This window comes from Ornithorhynchus anatinus, chromosome 2, assembly GCF_004115215.2.
Source record: "Ornithorhynchus anatinus isolate Pmale09 chromosome 2, mOrnAna1.pri.v4, whole genome shotgun sequence".
NCBI classification, from domain to species: Eukaryota; Metazoa; Chordata; class Mammalia; order Monotremata; family Ornithorhynchidae; genus Ornithorhynchus; species Ornithorhynchus anatinus.
The window spans coordinates 61433841-61452464 of NC_041729.1; the positions used below are offsets into that span (position 1 = coordinate 61433841).

The window sequence follows — 18624 nt, forward strand, 5'->3', positions numbered from 1 at the left end:
GGATCATTTGTCTTCAAAGAAGTTCAGGCCATGCTTCCCCACTCCTCGGGAATCTCCAGTGGTTGCCATACACCTCCACATAACGCATTAGCTCCTTGCCGTTGGGCTTAATGCCCTTGCCCCCTCCTACCTCAACTCGCTATTCTCCTGCTATAACTCAGCCCACACGTTCCGTTCCTCTAACGTTAACCTTCTCACTGTCCCTAGAGCTCGTCTCTCTCGCTGCCAACCTCTCGCCCGCATTCTACTTCTGGCCCGGAATGCCCTCCCTCCTCAAATCTGACCGTAACTTTTTCCCCTTTCCTAGCTTTATTGAAGGCACATCTCCTTCAAGAGACCTTCCCTGACTAAGCCCTCCTTTCCTCTTCTCCTCTTTTGCATCACCCTGACTTGCTCCCTTCATTCATTCGTTCATGGGTGACATAAACTCTACGTGATATTTTGCCTCCACCCTGAAACTCCTTTAGTCAAGGACAATCTGCTTTCCTGGGCCAAATTACACTTGCAGACAGATCCACGGGTTCAGTCAGAGCAAACTAAGAGAAGGAGCGTGGACCTGGCAGTCAGAACATCTGGGTTCTAATTCTAGCTCCACCATTTGACTACGGTGTGACCTGGGAAACGTCACTTCAAGTTACAAGCTTATTGGTGGCTACTGTGGTGTGGGAGTTGATTAGGGAGCAATAAAAGAGCAGAAAAAAGAGGAATTATAGGTGAATTATTCTATGAAAGCCCTCTGCGTCCCTGTGTTCCAACTTTCATCCCACATCCGTAATGCCGTTACTTTCAAAACTCCATAAACGGTAGCAGGTGGCGGCTGCCTTCACCAATCCACCAGCTCGTTTCTTGACAGATTAAAATTCGTTTTTTAATGATTTCGTGCCAAAAGGTTTGTGCCCTAGTAGGGCTCCAGTCCCACCTCAGAACCAAATCCAACAAGGTCTTTTCTGTCCTAATCTACCTTCATTTCTCTGCTGCCTTAGATATGGTGATTCATTCCCTCCTCCTTGAAGCACTCTCAGATCTTGGATTCACTCACCTGGTCCTCAACTGGTTGTCTACTGGGGGTCCGGCAAAACTCTTCTATCTAAATCGTCATCATCCTCAGCACCGTCGGAGTGGATAGAGCACGGGCCTGGGGTTCAGAAGGTCCGCCGCTCGTCTGCTGCGTGGCTTTGGGCAGGTCACGTCACTTTTCTGCGCATGGGTGACCTCATCTGTAAAATGGGGATTAGACTGTGAGCCCTCTGCTGGACAGGGATTGGGTCCCACCCAAGAGGTTGGTATACACTGCAGCATTTAGTACGGTCCCTGGCACATGGTAGGTACTTAATAAATGCCATAATCATTATCATTATCCCGTAGAGAAGCAGCGTGGCTTAGTGGAAAGAGAACGGGTTTAGGAGTCAGAGGTCATAGGTTCTAATCCCAGCTCCGCCACTAGTCAGCTGTGCGACCTTGGGCAAGTCACTTAACTTCTCGGTGTCTGTTACCTCATCTGTAAAATGGGGATTAAGACTGTGAGCCCCAAGTGGGACAACCTGATTACCTTGTGTCTACCCCAGCGCTTAGAACAGTGCTCTGCACATAGTAAGTGCTTAACAAATACCAACATTATTACTTATAATTTTTTGAGCACTTACTCTGTGCAGAGTACCATGTGCAGAGCTTCTCCTCTAGCACAGCCTTAAGCAGGCTAAGGATAGAGTAGCAGCGTGAGATACTGGCCACTCCTCCAACAGCAAACCCCTATAGCCCCCTGCCCGTCAAAGGATCAGCCCACCCCAAAGGACACCCAAGCTTCCCAGGAGGACACGGAGAAGTCCCAGAAGGGCCCAACGCTTCCCAACTTTTACAATGTTGGGAAGATTGTGACAGCTGGGACCGTTGGACCCTGAACAGCCCCAACAGATCTGAAACTGCCCTTTGAGCTGCGATGGTCTTTTGTTCTTATCTCAAATGTTGGCCTTTATTTTTCAGTGTTATTTTGGCATTTTCATCATTTTCATGTCTTTTAATTTACTCAATGCCAAACCATTTTCAATGCTGGGGTAGATACAGGGGAGTCAGGTTGGACACAATCCCTGTCCCACACAGGGCTCACACTCAATCTCCAGCTCCCCAAGATCACCCCTCCTCCTTCTCCAACTCCTCCCCTAACCCTCTCCTCTATTTTACCATCCTTCCCAGCAGTATCTTCAGAGGAGCTCTCCTTCCTCCTCGCAAGTGCCACCCCCGCCACCTCTGTTTCGGACGCCATTCCCGCTTATCCTATGAAAGCAATCGCCCCTTCCCTTCTTCCCTCCTTAACTTCCATCTCCAACAGCTTTTCCCCTCTGCCTACAAACATGTCCACGTCTCCCCCATCCTGAAAAAAACTCCTCTCTTGACCCCACTGCCCCTTCCAGTTATCAACCTAACTCCCTCCTACCCTTCTTTTCCAAACTCCTAGAACGAGTCATCTACACTCGCTGCCTTCAATATTCCTCAACTCCAACTCTCTCCTGGACCCCCTCCAATCTGGCTTCTGTCTCTTCCACTCCACCTAAACCGCCCTCTCAAAGGTCACCATGACATCCCTCTCGCCAAATCCAATGGCTCCTACTCGATCCTAATCATCCCCGACCTCTCAGCTGCCTTTGACACTGTCGACCATCCCCTTCTCTGGAACACATTATCCAACCTTGGCTTCACCGACTCCATCCTCTCTTGGTTCTCCTCTTATCTCTCTGGCCGTTCATTCTCGGTTTCCTTCGCGGGCTCTCCTCCCCCTCCCATGTCCTAACTGTAGGGGTTCTTGGAGGGACATTTCTTAGTCTCCTTCTGTTCTCCATCTACACTCGCTCCCTTGGTGAACTCATTCGCTCCCCTGGCTTCAACTATCATCTCTAAGCAGATGGCACCCAAATCTCCATCCCCTCCCCTGTTCTGTCTCCATCTCTCCAGGCTCGTATCTCCTCCTGCCTTCAGGACGTCTCCACCTGGATGTCTGCCCGTCACCTAAAACTCAACATACCCAAGACTCAGCTCTTTATGTTCCCTCCCAAACCCCGTCCTCTCCTTGACTGTCCCGTCACTGTGGACGTCACTACCATCCTTCCCGTCTCACAGCCCCGCAACCTCGGTGTCATCCTCGACTCTGCTTTCTCGTTGACCTCAAACATCCAGTCTGTCACCAAAACCTGCCGGTCTCACCTTCACACCATCGCTAAGATCCACCCTTTTCTCTCCATCCTAACTGCTACCTTGCTGGCATAATCTCTCATAATACCCCCACTGGATTATTGCATCAGTCTCCTCTCTGTTCTCCCATCCTACTGTCTCTCCCCGCTTCAGTCTATACTTCACTCCGCTGCCCGGATCATCTTTCTACAGAAATACTCTGGGCATGTCACTCCCCTCCTCAAAAACCTCCAGTGGTTGCCTATCAACCTTTTCACGAAGCAAAAACTCCTCACTCTTGGCTTCAAAGCTCTCCAACCCCTTGCCCCCTCTTACCTCACCTCCCTCCTCGCCTTCTACAGCCCACCCCGCACACTCCGCTCCTCTGCTGCTAACCCCCTCACTGGGCCTCGTTCTCGCCTGTCCCGTCGTCGATCCCTGGACCGTGTCCTACCACTGACGTGGAATGTCCTCCCTTCTCACATCTGCCCAACTGACTCTCTTCCCCTCTTCAAAGCCCTACTGAGAGCTCACCACTTCCAAGAGGCCTTCCCAGACTGAGCCCTCCCTTTACCTCTGCCCCTCCTTCCCTTCCATTCACCCTTACTCCCTCCCTCTGATCTTCCACCTTCCCCTCCCAAAGCACTTGTGTATATTTGCATATATTACTTATTACTCTATTTAGTTTATTAATTTTGTATATATATCTATGATTCTACTTATCCATTCTGATGGTCTCCCCCATCAGAATGTGAGTCCGTTGGGCTGGGATTGTCTCTGCCAGTTGCCCCTTTCCTCCTGACTTCAAGACACCTCCACTTGGATGGGCTCCCATCACCTCAAACTCGATAGGTCTAAAACAGAACTTTTTATCTTCCTGCCCAAACTGGGTCCTCCCCGGAGTTTCCCAAGCTGTAGATGGCACGACCCTCCTTCCTTTCTCACAAGCCTGTAACCTTGATGTCATCTCTGACTCCTCTCATTCAACCATCACTAGATCCTGTCGGTTCTACCTTCACACCATCCTCTCTATCTAAACTGTTATCACATCAATCCAATCACCTGTCCTTTCTCATCTTGATTACTATAACGGCCTCCATGTTGATCGCCCGGCCTCTTGTCTCTCTCCATTCCAGTCCATACTTAATTCATCCATTCATTTATGAATTCAATCATATTTATTGAGCGCTTACTGTGTGCAGAACAACGAACTAAGTGCTTGGAAAGTACAATTGGGGCCACCAAGAGAGACAATCCCTGCCAAACAATGGGCTCACAGCCTAAAAGGGGGAGGCAGACAGCAAAACATAACCAGTAGTCAGGCATCAATACTATCAAAATAGATGTAGAGTAATAAATCATACATACGAATACAGACAAGTGCTGTGGGGAGGGGAAGGGGGTAGAGCAGAGGGCGGGAGTCGAGGCGATGGGCAGGGGAACGGAGAAAAGGGGGACTAAGTCTGGGAAGGCCTCCTGAAGGAGGTGGGTTTTCTCCCCAGGACTTGGAACAGTCCTTGGCACATCATAATAACAGCCTCGTTTTGGGGACAAGGGGACTTGCAGAAGCGGCAGGAGGAGCCAAGCAACGTCTCTCAGAGCAAGGGTCGGGGTAGAGGAACTTCCAGGCTGAGTCTGTGCATCCTCCCTACCGAACCCGAGCACCGTGTATGAGCGCCTCTTCTCCCAGTAACACTGACAGGCCATGACTGAGTTCTTACTCAAACTCTTTCTGGCCCTCATCACCCAGGACCCCATTGTGCTGGAGCTGGACCCACCGGGGGGCCAGGAGGAGGAGGCCAGAGAGCTCACGGAGCCCTCAGCCTGTGGACGTGAGTGGAGCAGGGGATGGGACAGGGAAGGTTGGTTGAGAGTAGAGACATTGGAGAGGCTGGCAGCTGCAGACCAGTCAGGCCACCGGAGTCTGTGCTGTGGGGTGGCTCAGGGCCAGCTGCTGGGGGGGAAACTCATTGAGCCTCTTCTATGGGGAGGACCTCAGGCCTGACTCGGGCCTGCCACCAGCAGTTAGCATAAATGACGACATCGGCAGGAATGGTTAGCGTCTTCAGGGTCAGCCTGGGGTAGAGAAGTGGGTTGCTGGACTAGGGACAGCAAGGAGATGGCTCCGGGAGCTGAACAAGGCTCCTTTGGGAGCTTTGGAAGAGGCTGTGGACCAGCTCTAGAACCTCTTACTCTTCAGATTGGGGGAGTCGGGAAACAGTCAGAGGCTTCTTCCAGACAACTGAACTCTAGGCAACTGATATGCCGTGATCCCTCCCAACCACTTAGCATGAGCCTTGAGGTCCTGGAGGATGCTGGAGGATATTTAGCCTTAGAACTGCAGGGTGGGTGAGACCTTTTCTCATCTCTGGAGACCTTCCAGGAGGGCGTGGTCCTGCTGGCCAGTTACCAGCGTGCTGGGGCTCAGGGGTCTCTTGGAGGATGGAGCTGGGGGAGGGAGTGGGCAGGCAGATCCTCATCAGGAAACCATGGCCTGGCCCTTCCCCACCTAACCTCCAGTTTTCTAGCTCAGGGGCTCCCGGGCAACTCCCTGGGCTTAGGCTGGCTGAGCTGTCTTCCCCAGGACCTCGGTCCAGGACAGATCCCCCCGTCATGGGTGGCCCCGTCCCTACTCACCCCGTGTGTCTTCCTCAGGATGGAGCCCAAGGGCACGCTGCTGCCCCAACCCTCCTCGGAGCCATGGCTCACTGCAGGGCAGAGGAGGAGCTAATCTGTCTCTGGCAGGAGCGGAGCTGCCATCTCCTTCCTGTCCACAGCCTCATGAAGGACAGAGACTCCAGCATGAGGATGGCGAGCTTCTTGCCGTCTGCAGTTCCCGCCTTCCCCAAACCCCTCCCAGCTCATCTTTACCTCCCTCAGTTCCTGATCCCAGCTTCTCCGGCCCACAGACCCTGACTCTGGCTCTCCATTCTCAGACAGCCAATCTCACCACCTGCTGCCTTAAACGGTGACTGAGCTAGGAGCACATATGATTGGGAAGTAGTGAGATTAGCCAGTCCTATACTGTAAGCCTGTTGTTGGGTAGCGATTGTCTCTATCTGTTGCCAAATTGGACATTCCAAGCGCTTAGTACAGTGGTCTGCGCATAGTAAACCCTCAATGAATACGATTGAATGAATGAATGATACACAATCTGGCTGGCCAGGATGTGGAATCCCAGGACTGAAGAGGAAAGGAAAGAAGTCCGGAGCCTGGAGGGAGCAGCAAGTGGGATAAGGCAGGCAGGTGGGCATCTCAGACTCTTCCTCTTCCTTCCCAGACGGAGAATTTGGAGGAAAGTGTCCCCATCTTCTTATCCCAGGCGTTGGCGTATGCCACCAGCCCTCAGACAAAGGGGCGATCAGCGACCACGTTGTTGCCGGGTGAATGGGGAACTGCCCTGCCCACCGCCCAGCATATGTTTTCCATGCTAGATGGGGACGCTGGCCTGAGGCAGTTCTGGGTAGAGGAGAGAACAGATGAAAGGGGGAAATAAGAGCTTCTTCGTTTGTTCCTCATTTTCCCCCCAACAGGATACACCACCTCACCTGGGAAGGGCATGGCTCTCATGAGACCACTTGGTCCACCTAGCCTACCCACCTACCCAACCCACAATGCCCCTCTCCACCTCCCTCTGTTCTGTCCTATACCTTTTCCCCCACTCACCTTCCTTTTTCTCTTTTCCCTCTCCTTCTAAACCCCCTTCCTCTCTTCCTATTTCACTTTCTCCTTGCTTTTTTTATCTCAAGTACTTCCTTTCAGTCTGGCTTTACCTCTCCTAATCCCTGGACTCTCTGCCTGAAAGTGGAGGGAACAGACTCCTCGGAAATCCCCATGATGCAGTCGAAGAGACTGGGTACTGACTGGGAAGGGCCACCCAGGTCCTCACAAGCTTTCCCCTCCATCATTTCAGAAGATTTAAAAACTACCCCTCGGTCTGAATCTGCCAGTTTGTCAGCTCTTCACAGGTGAAGGAGAGTCACTGTTGAGGAGTACCCTCCTGAGGGAGATGAGGATGAAGACAGACAACAGACACGTAGCATAGCTGGGGTTAGAACCCAGGTCCCTCTGACTTCCAGGCCCATGCCCTAGTCCCTAGGCCACACTTTTTCTCTTCCCTGTTCAAGCAATAAGAAATCCCCCTTAGTCCAGGGAGATCTAGCTCCATTTATGGCTGAATAGGTATATGTGTAATTTTGTGCTTGGTAAACTCTGAAAATAGATTTTTGTCCAGACCTGATAAATTACATATCCTAGAAAATCAGTGGGAAATTGCTTTCAAACATAATACCTTGAGCCTCTGAGTTTAGGTGTGTATGCATACACCTACAAACTCATATATTGATTGAATGTATATATACGTGTGTGTGTGTGTGTGTGTGTATGCATATCTTCTTCACTACAGATATGTTTGTATGTGTGTGTGCTTGCTTTTCATTCAATAAGCCAGAGTGTGGGGCAAAGGTCCCAGACAACAACCACAAGGCTCAACCACTCCCTGGGCAGCCTCACTGACAGTAGGTGATACTCCCAGAATCTACTAGAACATCCCAACCAGAGAGGGCAGGAAAGAGGGCAGAGAGGCTTTTCCATCCCCCATGATAGTGTCCTCAGCACAGGAAGCTGAGGGGCACCGTAGCAGCCTCACCCACGCGGCAGAGGACCGGCGGGTTAAGACGACGGAGGCAGTGAGGCCTGGGGCAGAGGTCACCTGCCCACGGACACCCAGAGGGCATAGGGAAGGCCCCCAGGACACAGGGATGAAGTCTACAGGTCCCCGATACCTCTGAGCAGTTTGGAAATTGGGGGAGGGAAGGGGCTGGGCATTGCTATCCCCTTCCTGGCTATCACAGCCAACAGGGTTCAGAGATGTGGCCCAGCCCTACGAGGGGCCAATGGTGATCCATCAGTGATGTCACAACGGGGCTAGGAGGGGTCTGCCCGGCTCGGGGCGGGAGAGCTTTTGTGAGGGGTTGGAGATTGAGAGAACGGAGGTGGTAGAGGTGGTGGTGGTGCTGGAGGAGAGATATCAGTCGCGGTTTGGTGGTGGTTTGTTTTGTTGGAGAGCGAGAGTAGATTGGAGTTGAGAGAGAGGCGAGAGGAGGATTTTGGTTTTTGGTGCTGGGAGTGCGGTTTTGACTGGTTGAAGGAGAGGGTGTTTTAGAGGAGGTAAGTGTAAGGAGAGAGTGTGAACAAATTAGTGGGATGCCTCGTCCCAGAGGGTGAGTCTGTCTTTCTGTCCGAAGGGCCCTGGCGCCGTCAGCTGGGAGGGCCTGGAGGAAGCAAATCCAGAGGGAGGCATCTGGGGTCTAGATTGGGCCCAGAAGGAAAATGTGTACACAAAAGCAAAGAGGGGACAAGGGGAAAAAAGTCGGCATTGGCAGTGGGGTGGGAAGGGCTGAAGGCTTTCCCTGCTGCTTTCTAGGTGGGGACAAGGGAGGGATGGGGGACAGGAGCTGAGGGCCCAGGGACGGGCAAAGGCATCCGGCCCCAGGAGCCTCGCTTTGCTTCTATCCCATCCCTAACTCGTCCCTCTCTCCACGTCCTCCAGGAAGATTTTCCCGACGGGAGAGACTCCTAGGGAGGGGAGCAACCTGGGCTGGGTCCGTAAAATCATAAGGAGAGTGTTTTTTGGCCCCACCGTCCAGGTCACCCCAGCACCTAGGGTGGCAGAAATCAACAAGCAAGTACAAGAGAGAGGTGAGGAGCCAGAGGTTGGGGGAAGAGAGGCCAGGGTAGACGGGAGAGAGATTCCCTGACCCCTCACTCAAATCCTACCACTGGCCTGTAACGCCCGGTTTCCCTCAGACAATTACTCGCCCACCTTTCAAAGCCTTACTTAATCCACATCTCCAAGATGCCTTCCCTGACTAAGCCCTCCTTTCCTCTTCTCCCACTCCTTTCTGCGTTACCCTGACTCGATCCCTTTATTCATCCCTCCTTCCAGCCCCATGGCACTTTATGTACATCTCTGCTATTTATTTTTCCATTCATTGGGGTTTTTTTTGTTTATTTGTTTATTCATTTTTTTATTCATATTAATATCTGTCTTCTCTGGACTGTAAGCTCACTGTAGGGAGGAAATGTGTCATCTTATTGTTGTAATGTACTCTCCTAAGCACTTAGTACAGTTGTTTGGACACAGTAAGTGCTCAATCAATACAACTGAAGGAATGAATGAGAGAATGAATGAAACACCCTCCGATCCAGCTTTCACAGCGAGGTTTCCCTCTCTCAGAACGCTGCTTCCAGTACATCCTTTACGAGCTCCGTGGGATCTAGGCCGAAGACGATTTCCAGGTAAGAACGCACTCCCCGACAGCCCAGACTTCACCTCCGCTTTCCAGCTAGACCCACTCTGGGGCTGAACCACTCGAGGGCCCAGGGGCCCTGAGACACATCGCCACCATCATCAGAATAAATTACTGAGACAGAGCAAAGTCCCTAGTGCTCAGGATCATTCAGTAAAACCAGAAGGTAGGAGTTCTGCCCCCTGAGCGTTTACAGCCTAAAGGGGGAGATCTGGCAGGCACAGTAACAACAGGAACACAGAGGAAAGCCTAAACACGTCCTGGACAGCCAAAGTAAGGCAACAATGAATATATAAGTGCAATAAACCATTATAATATTGATGCTATTGGCTGGAACGGCTGCCGGAAGGAGCTAGTACGTGGAAGTGGGGATTCATCCCGGAATGTCTTCTGGAGGAGGGGATGAGTTAGGAGGGATTTGAAGGTGGGTAGTGATGTGGTGTGGCAGGCGTGGGGGTGAGGGAATTCCAGGCAGCAGCAACCACTTACACAGTGGGACAGAGATGGGAGAATTGGGAATGAAGTACGGATGAGAAGCTAGGAGACTGGAACGTAGCGGGAGAGGAGATCAGCCAAGGTGGACACTGTGGGCAGAGAGCCCCAGATCCAAGGATCAGAAACTGAGATTGGAGGCCGGGAGACTCTGCAGGAGAGAGACCCATCCCACTGGAGGTTTACGGGGAGCAGACGAGCGCGTTCTCTGCACCACAGGTGGAAGATGATCTGTCAGCAGAGGGAGCCTCGGGGCTCCAGGAGGAGCTGCTGTTGAGATCTGTGGGGTTTGGGGTGGGGGGGGTGGGGGCAGGGAATACCAGAAACGGGGTCTCCTGGGACCCAAGAGTTTCTGCCGGGAAGGAGAACAGCACCTGAGAAAACCTCCCCAGGGGGCAGCCCCAAGAGTCTCCCTCACCTGGCTCTTCCCTCCTCAGGACTTGGCCTAGAATCTTACAGAACGCCAGGTCAGGGACCTTACCCAGCAGGCCCTGGTCGGTTTGAAGAGCTCCAGCCTGGCCAGGGTGACCCACGCAGTCATGGTCCTCCCCGTCCTGCTGCAGAAGCCCGGGGCCACAGCCGATCAGGTAAGGCCTCCCACCCGGGGACGGAGGGCTGAAAGGGGGTGGGAAGAGCTGGACAGGATTGTCCTCGGAGGATGCGGGGCCTACTCACCTCTTCTCACTTCCCGGGCCTCCCCAGCCACGAGATTGGTGAAGTGCATGGAAATGGGGTCAAGGGGGGAATGGGTTCGACTGAGTAGGGCTAGGATCGTTGGCCTTGGCCCAAGGCTAGCACCTCCGTTACCACCTATTAGCCGGTGCGTGCCCACTATCGCATGGCCTAGTGGAAAGGCCATGGGGCCTGGGCCTCAGAGGACCTGACTTTCTGTTGAGACGCCACTTCTCGCAAGCTGTCTAACCCCCAGGATCATTTAACTTTTCTGGGCCAGAGTTTCTTCCTCTGCCCCATGGTGGCTCAGTCCCTGTTTTCCTAGTCTCTCTCTGGCTGCTCATTCTCAGTCTCTCTCGCGGGCTTCTCCTCTGCCTCCCAACTCGTAACTGTGGGAATCCCTCAAGGTACAATTCTGGGTCTCCTTCCGTTCTCCGTCTACACCCGGTTCCTTGGAAAACGCATCCACGGCTTCAACTACCACCTCTGTACGGTTGATTCCCAACTCTCCATCTCTGTCCTCTATCTCTCTCCCTCTCTGCAGTCTCGCATTTCTTCCCACCTTCAAGGCATCTCTACTTGGCTGTCCCGCCGATTCCTTAAACCTAACACGTCCAGAAGAGAACTCCTTACCTTCCCATCCAAACTCTGTCCTCCTCCCGTTTTGCCCATCGCCAATGAAGGCACAACCACCCTTCCGGCCTTACAAGCCCGAAACGACAGAGTTATTCTCAGCCTCAGCTCTCTCATTTAACTCACACATTCGATCTAGGTCTATTCAATGATAAATCCTATGAGAGCAGCTCTCACAACTTCACAAAAATAAACTCCTTCCTCTCCATCCAAACTGCCACCATATTCATCCCAGAACTTATCCTCTTCTACTCGAATCACTCTGTCAGTCTTCTTGCCGGCCTCCCCAGCTCCCGACTCTCCCCGCTTGTCTCTACTTAACTCTGCAACCCAGATGATTTTTCTACAAAAGCATTCAGTCCCTAGTGACTCCCCTAGTATTTAAACCAGCGTTTGCCTCTCAGTAAGTTGGTATTTGTTAAGCGCTTACTACGTGCCCAGCACTGTTCTAAGCACTGGGGTAGATGCAGAGTAATCAGGTTGTCACATGTGAGGCTCCCAGTTAATCTCCATTTTACAGATGAGGTAACTGAGGCTCAGAGAAGTGAAGTGACTTGCCCTCAGTCACGCAGCTGACAAATGGCAGAGCCGGGATTCGAACTCATGTCCTCTGACTCCCAAGCCCGTGCTCTTTACACTGAGCCAGGCTGCTTCTCTAACGTGTGACAAATATCACAATTATTCTCATTCTGGAATTATAGCTGCAATACGATTTCCAGGTAGAATCTACAGCTGTCTAGTTCAGTCCCTCCCAAGTCAAAGCAAACTCTCAGAGAGACAGTTCCAGTTTGGAGCAGCGTTCCCGGTTGGTTTTCAATCCCCGGGGATTTTCACCGCTCCATGTCTAAAATGGGATTTGTCTTCACTCACCAACCCACTGCCTGTATTCAACTCACTTCCAGTTGCCCAGTATGGGTGAGAGGGTTCGTGGGAGGAGCTGGACTGACCCCGGCCCTCTGTCACCCTGTTGCCCTCCAGGTGGTCGACCTCAGGAGGACTATGCACCTACACATCCACTCCTCCCACACCCTGGCCTGGAAGACCCTCTTCCTGAAAGCCCTGACCCTGCTCACCTGCCACCATCCTCAGGCCACGGTGCTGCTTTTACTAGAGCACTCGCTGTCCCTGGACAGGTACAGCCTGCCCTACTGCTGGCCGGGTACAGAGCGATCCCAGCCGGGCCGGCCCCAGATGGAGCGACTCCAGATCCCTCCTTCGCGGGTGCCTGCCCCAACTCTTTCGCCCTGAGAGGGCCTGGTCCCGGAGAGAGGGCCTGAGGTTGCCGGGAGTCGTCTTCGAGACTACGGTGACCTCCGAGAGTCATCCTCTGGATCATTGAGTCCCCTAGCCGAGCTCCACCGTTCCTGTATCCCAGACGCCTGATACAAGGGGTGGACAGGCTCCGGGCTCTGGCTCCTAGGGGTTGAGCAGAGTCGGGGTCATGAGGGAAGGCTGAGTCTAGGTTGTGGCCTCCACAGACAGGCCCTGGAAGTTTGAAGAGCCTTGGGAGCCAACGCCCATCTGGTCTCCCACGTGCTCGGGATGCTGACGTTTCGGATACTGGAGAGATCGTCAGCGGGAGTCAGCGACCGTGCTGCCTGGGACAGGCACAGCCTGGAGTCCATCGCGGTGAGTCCCCGGCCCGGCCCCAGAGGGAGGGGGCGAGGAGCAGGGCTGAGCTGGAGCAGAGGGTCCCTTCCCTTGTGGCCCCTCAGCCCGAACCCTGCCCCTGTGCCCCTGTGCCTCCATCGCTTAGTTCTCTGGCTGGGCGGTGAAGTGGCTTCTGGGATCGATGGGAAGAGTGTCCTCCCATGAACCGGGGGTTCTGGAGGCCTGGGCCACGGGATCGAACCTCGACCTGGTCTCTGCCCTTCCCTGCCTATGATCTCGGGCTCCAGAGGGACCTTGGGTTCAGGTCAGAGGGGACAGTGGAATAAAACCAGCGACTCCTCCGAGAGCAAGCTGGGTGGCATGGAGGAGCTCCAGGCTGAGGCCGCGCGTACTCCCCACAGGCCACCAACGTCGAGTATGAGCTCCTGTTTTCTCGGGAGTACTCCGGGGCCATGACCCAGTTCTTCCCTCACTCTTCCTGCCCTCATCACCCTGGTGCACTATGTGCTGGAGCTGGGCTTGCAGGTGGACCAGGAGCAGGAGGTTGGAGAGCCCACCGTGTCCTCCGCCCTCAGACCCTGGAGGTGAGCGAAGAAGAAGTGGGGCAGGAAAGGGTAGTCCACGGACCTGCAGGTGTGGCTGCAGCCACCGCCCGATGTGGCGGGTGGTTTCTGCTGAAGCGGGGGGTAGGGACTGGGCCCAGTTCTCGGAGTAACTGTTGGCATGGACCGACCGACGGGGGCAGTATTCATTCATTCATTCATTCATTCGTATTTATTGAGCGCTTACTGTGTACAGAGCACTGTACTAAGCGCTTGGAGTGTACAGTTGGGCAACAGATAGAGACAATCCCTGCTCACCAACGGGCTCACAGTCTGAAACGGGAAGACAGACAGCAAAACAAAACATGTAGTCAGGCAGTAGTGTCGACCTGGTGGATGGAAGAGGCTGGTGGACATTTTGTGGGCTACAATAGCTCTAACTGGGAAGAAACCGACCCAAGCTCTGGTGCGCTGTGGATGGTCGATGGGGCTGCTGAGTCAGGGAGGAAGGTTTGCTGCCGTTGCCTTGAAAAGGGCCCAAAGCGGTAGGGAAAAAAGATGGGCAGGACAAGAAGATGCCGTGGGCCCCGGGCAGTCCCCGCTGTTCCAGAGGCTGGGCCCGGCAGGATTTGGCAATTGGCAAATGGTGGGGCGGTGGGGCGCCAGCGGGGGGGCTGGGGGTGGGGGGCGGCTCTGACGTGTACCAGAGTTCAGGTTGGGGGAGTCTGTCACAGTAAAGGGCATTTACGTAACATCCTCAAGTCCATTTACCTAACTGCAGCCTTCCCCTCCCCTGCCCCCTCGGCTGCTTCTCAGGACCTCTCTGGGGCCCTGAAGGGGCTTCTCTCCGGCCAGGACTGCTGCAAGACGTTCATGTCCATGCAGCTGCAGGATGGCTGGGACCTGTTCACATGCCTGGAGACTTTCCAGGAGGGCGTGGTCCTGCTAGCCAGGTAAAGGGGAGCTGAAGGACGAGGTTCTCCTGGGAAATGGGGCTGAGGGTAGGGGCCCGGCAGGAGGAGCCTCATCAGGAGACCTCCAGCCTGGCCCTTCCCTGCCCCGAGCTCCGCTTTCCCAGCGCGGGGGCTCCCAGGCAACACTCTGGGCTCAGGCTGGCTTTGCTGTCTCCCCCAGGACAATGGTCCAGAACAGGTGCCTTGTCGTCGGTGACCTCCTGACAGCGGTGGCGACTTTCCTGCCGGGGTTGGGCCGGCAGGGACGGAGCTTTGCCGTGGGCCTCCTGGCCGAGGTGAGTGCCGGTGCCATAGGACCCGCAGAGACCGTGCCAGGCCGAGAGTGGGGCCGCCGGAGCCAGGCAGGGACCGTGGAGCCCCGGACACCAGGAGACACCGTAGGGCGGGGCTGGGAGTGGGCAGGTTTCGGGGGGGAGGAGGGAGGAGCCGGGAGGAGCCGATCTTTTGCTTCGGCTCTTCCTCTGCGGACGGCACTCCCCCTACCGTACCCAATCAGCCTCCATCCTCTCTCGGGAATCCTCGTTACCCTCCCCCGAGGGGCCCGCCTCCCCCCGCGATCCATCCACATACAACGTTTCTCTCAGCAGCTCATCTGGATCCCCAAGTTGGGGTCGGTCCTGGAACCTGCTGCTCTCCAGAGCATTTTACAGGATGGCCTGGAGGACCCCGACCCCATGGTGTGGGTCACCAGTCTCCAGGCCCTCAACAGCCAACCCTTGAACCCAGGAAAGGTGAGAGACCGAGCCCCGCCCCCCACCCCGCTCCGGAGCCCAGAGCCTAGACCTCAGAGCCCAGAGCCCAGAGCTCAGAGCCCAGAGCCCAGAGCCCAGCCCGCGGAAGCCGGAGCAGGGAGATCTCAACCATCGAGCCCGACTCCCCCATTATCTCCTCAGGACGGTCCCACTTGGGGCCCAGAGGCTGACTCGGGCCAAAGACCTTCTCTACCCTGCTCTCTCTTCTCATTCCCGCAGACGCCACTGCTCCGGGCCCAGCTTCCGGCCCTCCTGGAGGGGCTTTATATTGAAGAAGAGGAGTCCCTCTTGGCAGCCATGGCCACAGTGACCAGGGTGGCCCGCAGCCTGGGGCAGAAGGGTCTGGAGACTTTTCGCCCAGACATCGCTTTCCTGCTGGGCCCCTATATCGGCGACGTGAGTCTGAGGCCTGCGGGTGGGGCCAGGGGACCCCCCCGCACCCTCTGACTCTTATCCAGGAAGAACTGCCTTCAGCTCTGCTCTGCCCTTCTCTCCTCTCTGTCCCACTTTCCCCCATTCACAACCACCTCAGGGCTGCCCCTTCCCCAGATTCTTCCCCAGCCCAGCTGTCCCCAGCCCCACCCACCCGCCCGCCCCCTGCCGTCAGTCCTTCCCTCCGGCAACCCCGGCTTTGTGTCCCCCGAAAGAGAGAGCTCCAGTGCGCACTGCCGCCTTGGAGATGCTCACCGCCGTGGCCCACGGTGGGGTCGGGGAGAAGCAAACTGGCCCCCGACAGGAATTGATCCGTCGTATCCTGCCAGTCCTCGTCCATATGAGGGATGAGGACGCCGCCGTACGGAAAGTAAGTCACTCTGCGTCTGTAGTCCCTGCCTTGCCCCGGCCCCTCCCTTTCTCTCCATCACCTGCTACCTGGCCTCTCCGTCTCGCTGACCAGCATTTGGTCTTATTTCTCCCGAAAGCCAGAGCGACGGTTTTTTGCCTGGCCGACAACCTGGGATGGACGAATATTAAATCTGTGAGCCAGAAATTGATGGGGGAGTAGGGATTGCGTGGGGCCTCGTACGCCATCTGGTCTTATATGGTGAGTGGGCTCAGGACAGTCGGGAGCAGGCCCCGGGGGCTCCGGTGGGAAACGCGGGGAGACCCCCGGCTTCCAGAAAGAGGTTGCCGGGACTGAGGTAGAAACAGCACTGGGACGGGGCGGGCAGGAGCCCGGAAGGGCTGGCCGAGGACAGAGCCCAGTGCCCAGAGAGGCAATGGAGATAACAGTGATTCTCCGCAGACAGTAGGGACAGGGATTTTCATGGTGCGTGAGCATCCGCGGCAGGTCGGGAAGAGGTCGGGCTGGGGTCTCACTCCCTTCCTCCCCAGATGAAGACCCTAAAGCACAGCCGCCAGGTTTTCATGTCCCAGGCTCTGAACTACACCAACAGCCCCCAGCCAGGGGTGCGAGCGGCTGCTGTACTCTTCCTCGGTGAGTGGGGAACTCGGAGCCCCCGGCGGAGCAGCCTCTCCGCCCCCACCCCCACCCCGGCCCCGGGGCCGGCCCCTCTCGGACCCTTCTCTCCATTAGACCGGAACCCCTGGGCTCTGGGGGCAGGAAGTGGATCCCCGCCCTGGAAAGAGCCCCTGGGAGGCAACCAGTGGGACAGAGCGATGGACTCCAACGTGACAGATTCTTCATTTCTTCCCACCAGCACACACCACCTACTACAGTAGGGGAGAGGCGTGGCTCTCGACGGACGTCCTCCACTTCCTCTCCCAGAGTGAGTCCTGCCAACGGCATCGGGGTCCTTTGTCTGCCTCTCTCTCCATCCTATATTTTCCCCACCTCTCGACTCTCCCTTTCTCCCCTTCCCTCTCCTCTGTCTTGGATTCTGTCAGTACTTTCTCCCCTCTGCCTTCTCCCCTGCTTTTTTCTCTTCTCCATTTCTTACCTTTGAAGATCTTCCCTCCAGTCTCCACGACTATGCGTTTCATTCTCCCACCTCTTCCTTGCCCTCTCTCCCCAGTCCCTGGGCCCCTCTGGCTAAGAGACTATGGGGAGCATTTACGGAAAGAGAGAGGGAGAACCCTCTGACAGTTGGAGAAGGAGGTGGAGGAAGAGGAAGAGGAGGAGGAGGAGAGTTTGGTTGTTTCCCAGGAAAGTGCTGCTCTGGGTTCCCATTAACTCTCCCTTCATTTCAGCCTTTCAACGTTTGAGAACAGACCCCCTAAGCCTGGGTCGGCCACTTTGCTGCTTCTAGCAGAAGAGAAGCCAGGCCTGAAGGGGGCCAACCTGACGGAAGATGAGAAGAGGATCAGGAAGAGATGGTGGCGGGACCAGTCCTGGTGTCAGCCTGTTCCTTGGGCTCACGGAGCCCGGAGTGGCGGGGGCTTCTGAAGGATGCGCCCACTTGGGAGAAGGCATTGCTCCCTAACTATCATTGCTTCCACTCCCACTATTTAGCACTCATAGCATTTTGCCCCAAACCGAATAGGAGCTGCTGCTCGACTGAGACAGACGAAGTGGGCCCTGGTTCTCGAGGTCTGCTTATGGATCATATGCCACCCTCTCCTTCCTACGGGCCGGTGGCAGCTGCTGCCACGGGGGCGTCAGCCTGAGGAGAAGCTGAGCCTGAAAGGAGACCCTAGCATCCTGTCCCCGCTTCGGAGGGCCTGCTCGAAAGCAGCAGGGTTCGACGTTCGAAGCCCATATCATTCGCCTCTACCACCCCCTCCAGGTACTTGTCGCCGTCATCTACCGCCCTCCCGGTCCCACCTCCGACTTCTTCAACCACCTTGACCCCTTTCTCACCTTACTTCTCTCCTTCTCTCTGCCCACTCTGATCCTCGGAGACTTCAGCATCCATATGGATGTACCCGACGACTCCTCTGCCGCCCGCCTGTTATCCCTCCTTGACTCTGCCGACCTCCTCCTCCACCATACCGCGCCCACTCACCGACTCGGTCACACCCTCGATCTCGTCATCTCCTACCGCTGCACTATCTCCTCCCTCACCGACTCTGAAATCCCTCTCTCTGACCATAACCTTCTCACCTGCCTCATCTTTCACACTCCCTCCCCCTGCAAATCTTCGCTACTGCCACACAGAGACCTCTGCTCTCTCGATCCCATCCGTCTTTCCAAAAGCATCTCTCCTCACCTTGCCGCCCTGTCCTCACTTCCCACTCTCGACGATCAGGTCTCCGCTCTCAACTCCACCCTCTCTACTCATCTCAACTCTCTCGCCCCCCTTTCCCTCCGCCGCTCTCGCTCCACTAACCCACAGCCCTGGATCACTTCCTCTGTCCGTCTCCTACGCTCCTATGCTCGAGCTGCTGAGCGCTGCTGGCGAAAGTCCAAGCACCGAGCCGACCTCACACACTTCAAATTTATCCTTTCCTGCCTTAACTCTGCCCTCTCCTCCGCCAGGCAAAACTTCTTCTCCTCCCTCATCGACACCCATGCCCGTCACCCCCGCCGATTGTTCCGGACCTTTAACTCTCTCCTTAGGCCCCCTGTTCCTCCCCC

At 55.3% G+C, this 18624-nt stretch overlaps 1 long non-coding RNA gene across 1 annotated transcript; it reads left to right on the forward strand.

The window, feature by feature from the left end:
- Positions 1-15802: 15802 nt before the first annotated feature.
- Positions 15803-17837, forward strand: LOC120639032. The gene is made up of 3 exons (XR_005661149.1): positions 15803-16584; positions 16808-16876; positions 17298-17837. It is a non-coding gene; the product is annotated as an uncharacterized LOC120639032 (long non-coding RNA).
- The last annotated feature ends 787 nt before the right edge of the window (positions 17838-18624 follow it).